The 5,138-nt window shown below is 37.9% G+C and overlaps 1 long non-coding RNA gene across 1 annotated transcript in view; it reads right to left on the bottom strand.

Moving 5' to 3' along the window:
• The window catches only part of LOC107834839 (uncharacterized), a 33,809-nt gene extending 28,671 nt beyond the window's left edge, over positions 1-5,138 (bottom strand). Inside the window, exon 1 of the long non-coding RNA XR_001660662.1 lies at positions 4,553-5,138. This is a non-coding gene — a long non-coding RNA (uncharacterized LOC107834839). The remainder of the gene's footprint in view (positions 1-4,552) is intronic.

Here is a 5,138-nt window from a genome sequence, read left to right as displayed (position 1 = left end):
TTTTCCTTGTGGCTACACGTGGCCCGCCGAGAGGACCTGGGATCCAGAGGAAGAGAGAGCCAAACTTTTTTCCAAAGTTAACCAATTTAGACATAATATTCTTCCTTAACACCCTCCAGCAGCTCCAAAGGAAACTGGTAACTCAAAACAAATAAATTAATTTGTTGCTTTTAACAAAAATATAAAGAACTGACAAATAAAGTTAACTAAATGTGTCCACTGCAAGTAGTTAACTAAAAGGTCAGACTAATGAAAATAATTTGTAATAAAAATCTAAACTATTCACTAATTAATGTCTAAATTAATGTAAAGGATAAACAAACAAAATGATTACCATTCAGGTCTGTGTGACAGTAGGGTCAGCTGTCACAGACTGCTTGAAAATACTAAGTTATATATATTTAGCAATACATTATTATTTGTTTATTATGTAATTATAGGCACACGTGTTTCTGTGTGTGCTCCGGTGGCCAAGCGATGACATTTCATTGCCAGTTTTACTTAGGTTTCTTTGTGCAACGACAATAAAATAAGTCTAAGTCTAAGGTTCACTTTTGATTCGTTAGTTCCAGAATATATCCCCAAAAGTTTTGGGGGTCGTTAAGAAGTTTTTTGGTAAATGTCAGTCATATATTTGTGTTCTTTTTGGTCAGCAATGAGTTCGACCTTCAACCTCTCCCATGGAATTGATTTTCTTAATATTGAATCTTGAATATTGAATTTAACTCAGTCAGGCCTGCAGAGCTTCAGATGGTCTAGAATAGATTGTTGTGTGACTTCTTGGTTGAATCATTGCTGTGCTTTTGGGGTAACATGATTTGGTTGACTTTAACATTCTACTGTTTACCCTGATGACCCATAGTCAATTTTGTTAAGAGAGAAACTTGCTACTATGTTGAGGGGATAGATGTTTGTTTCATACCAGTTTGAAGGAGCGGTCTACTTCAATCCAGGGAGTAAGATTGTAGAATGGTCTGGAGAGTTATATTAAAAATGCCAGATCAATGTACAGATTTAAGAGAATGGTAAAAGTTTTTTTGTTTGTTTTTTAAGAAATATGAAATAGTATAATATGAATAAATAGCATGAATCCATACAAATTGTTTTCTGAGTTGATGTTTTTGCTTAGTTTTTGTTTTGTTTTTTGTAAATCTTTATTATGATCATATTTCTTGGGATAAGAGGTACAGATATTACAAGAGTTTTTTTCTTCTTTCTGATGCCTTTCATTTTATTGATTTGTAATTTTTCTCTATTGTATATAATTGTTTTGTTTTTTATAAAAATGAATAAATATAAAAAATATTTTTTGGTTGACTGTCCTCAGCTGGGAAGGTTCACCACAGCTTCATGTTTTATTCAGTTGTGAATTTTGGCTCTTTCTTTGGTTCACTGGAGTTCCAAAGTTTTAGAAATTAATTTATACTCTTAGATGTTGTATTGCTTTTTGAAATCTTTCAGCCATCATATACATTCTATTTAAATGATTTATTAATTCTGCAAGTCACATTATAATCAGATTAGGGTTTGGATTGTAAAATTGAGCTCAGCTTTCTAAAAATTGTAGTTTAATCACAGTTAATAAATGGCTAAACTAGCTGGGTAAGTACTTTTTCCAGTGGACAGAAGAATTCGGTAAGGTAAGGTAAACTTTTGTTTGTGTTCTCCACAATCATTGAGGCTCCTGCTTCTCTGTCCTTCCTGTAGATCTTATTTAGAGTTATTTTTGTCAAGGTCAGGGAGAGAGGGGGTGTGGAGGCAGGGGCAACATGTTCTCAGGAAGAAGGCGTGAAGAAAAGAAAACAATTAGAGGATGTCTAATGACAGCAGCTGGAGATAAGAGACTGCTTTGTGTCTCAGTCTCTGCTATCACAAACATTAGCTACTGACACAAATACAAATGATCACCTCCTAAAACACAAAGGATCAACAGAGGTACAGCCCTGAGAATGTTAATGCAGAATATAGAATGGGTCACGGCTCTGACAAATAACATATGTCTCCTCTACTGTAAAATGACAAATTATACATAATGCCCATAAGTCTGAACCAAAAGGGCAGGCAAGTGCATACACAATGAATAGCGGACACATGGCTCCGAGACCACTCTTGACCAATGTGTAAGAAGAAGATACATGAACAAAATCGCTGCTGTCAGGATTGACCTGAATGAGACAGAGAAGCAAAATATCTCAGAAAAGCTGCCTCTGATCTCCTACTACTTCAGTTAAGGCAGTTAACATCCTATTTCATGTTAACTGCCTAGTGAACATGAAAGTGTACAACATGGAGGAGCTTCACCTAAAATTCATGGAAGGATACAATCAATGTAAACTCACAAACCACTTTATTAGGTACACCTGTCCAACTGCTTATTAACTCAAATGTTTAATCAGCCAATCACATTGCAGCAACTTAATGTATTTAGGCATGTAGACATGGCCAAGACGATCTGCTGTAGTTCAAACTGAGCATCAGAATGGATAAAAATGTGACTATAGTGACTTTGAATGGTTGTTGGTGCCAGACAGGCTGGTCTGAATATTTCAGAAATTGCTGATCTACTTAGATTTTCACGAACAACCATCTCTAGGGTTTACAGAGAATGGGCCAAAAAAGATAAAATATTCAGTGAGCGACAGTTCTGTGGGCGCAAACGTCTTGTTAATACCAGATGTCAGAGGAAATGGCCAGACTGATTTGAGCTGATAGAACAGCAACAATAACTCAAATAACCACTTGTTACAACCAAGGTATGCAGAAGAGCATCTCTGAATGCACAATATATTGAACCTTGACAAGGTGTTAAAAGTTCGACAGGCTACAGCTACAGCTGCAGAAGACCACACCGGGTGCCACTCCTGTCAGCTAACAACAGAAAACTGAGGCTACAATTCACACAGACTCACCAAAATTGGACAATAGAAGATTGGAAAAATGTTGTCTGGTGTGATGAGTTTCGATTTCTGCTGCGACATTCGGATGGTAGGGTCAGAATTTGGCCCTACCAGGATGCACTTGAAAGCATGGATCCATCCTGCCTTGCATCAATGGTTCAGGCTGGTAGTGGTGGTGCAGTGGTGTGGGGGATATTTTCCTGGCACACTTTGGGCCCATTAGTACCAATTGAGCATTGTGTCAGTGCCCCAGCCTACCTGAGTATTGTTGCTGACCATGTCCATCCCTTTATGACCACAGTGTACCCATCTTCTGATGGCTGATTCCAGAAGGATAACGTGCCATGTCATAAAAAGTTAACCTCGACCAGAACAGGTACTACTACATAAGTGTGAGTTTTGAAAGTTTATTCCAACTGAATCTCTTTAAGAAAACTGGGATAGATTAAGTTTGATTCATAGTGTTGGGCTCTGACATCAGCTTCACAAAAAATGTAGGTACAGCAGAAAAGATGTTTGTAGGCAACTTAGGCAATGTTCACACAGCAGGTCTCAATGTCTTAATGCTGAAAATCCTGAAATTTCTTTATTTATTTATTATAATTTTTTGTGGTCATTCAGACTGCTAATTGTATCAGATTTTGTGTGAACAGTTTACGACCTGCATGCACAGAATGCACAAAGCAGCGCTCTGTTTAAGGAAGTAAGAATGGATGCCGTCGTCTGTGGATCGATTGTTGAGCAATGGGAACCAACAGTATTACTGCGAGATCATAACAAGAATAAGGGTGATGAGCAAAAAAAGCACAATTAATAGCAATGGCCTTTTATGGAACATCATTGCAACTTTTGTAGAGAAGTCTGTTTGGATACATAGTCAGAACCAGGAGTGATGTGATGTGCTTCACTGATAAACTTATTTCATAATTTCAGATTGTCAAAGAACACCTTTGACTTAATCTGTCAGGACTCTCAACAGAATACTTCATCTCCAATAAAGTAAGAGTTAGGGTGAAAAAACTGGAATTATGCTCTTCAGACTACCATGGAAAATCTGGATGAGGGTCACTTATGGAAAAATTGAAAATAAAACATCGGCTTTGGGTTGAATTTGGAGGTTGCGTGAATGTAAAGCTCTATAAAACCTGTCTGTCAGGAGTAATGGACACACATGTCTGGCAAATTATTTAGAGAAATTTTTTAAAGAACAAAAAGAACCAAACAGCAATTCTACCAACACCAAGTACCGATTCTGACTCTTAGGTCATTATTTGAGAGAAAATCTAAACAAAATCATTTTTAAGACAGAAAATAAAATTAGATTTCAAGGGGGAATCTAAATCTAATCATACTATTATCTATCTTATACTGACTTAGTATAGATTTTACACACATTTTTACCCAATATTCTCTCTATCAAGACAGGCTCATTTATAATTTCAATTGTGCTACTTATGAGCGGCAGGTTCCAGTTAGTTGATATAAATCCCACCTCATACTTGACCCACTAACCAGTTTCTCTGCTCTCTTGTGGATATTACCGACTTTTACACTGGCAAATTGAAACTCAGCCTGTCTGTTCCATACCCTGACCTCTCACTACAAAGGCAGCTTCACATACAAACACACCAGCAGCTACCGCAGTCATCACTTACATATTACAGATCCCATGCTGCTGCTGCTCTTTCTGTCCAACAGTGTGCAGATAAACCGCAGCTGTGCCAGCATTCAGTCCAGCAAATGTAGAAATGGCACACACACAAACAAACATCCACTGAAGAAAAGGGTCCAGAGACACTCCCACAGCATAGTCCTCCGGGCAACTGCAGGTCCCCTCCACACCTCTGGTGTATAACAGAGGCACATTACGTGTTTTCGGTCACTGGGCTGTGAAAATGTGTGTGTGTGTGTGTGTGTGTGTGTGTGTGTGTGTGTGTGCAATTGTACTACTTATAAGTAATACAATTGCAGTACACATGCACAGAATGTGTGTGCATTGTAGCAGTGTTTTCATCAAGGAGGCGCTGAATCTTTCCCAGTAACCTTGTGACTCGCTTAGCAGCTCTGCTTTTTACCACAGTTAAAATATCCTCAACAATATGTCATTATGTGGCAAGGACTTCCCTCCTCTCTGCATCCTTCCATATTTACTCCAGGCTTTCCTTCCCCTCAGAACCTTCTCCATATTTTACTCAGTCACGCATTGTAAAAAACACAAACTTAAACACATTTGCATAACTT

This window comes from Poecilia formosa, unplaced genomic scaffold (assembly GCF_000485575.1).
Source record: "Poecilia formosa unplaced genomic scaffold, Poecilia_formosa-5.1.2 Scaffold792, whole genome shotgun sequence".
Taxonomy (NCBI): domain Eukaryota; kingdom Metazoa; phylum Chordata; class Actinopteri; order Cyprinodontiformes; family Poeciliidae; genus Poecilia; species Poecilia formosa.
Note: the sequence above shows the minus strand (reverse complement) of the source record. Positions and strands in the feature narration are given on the sequence as shown.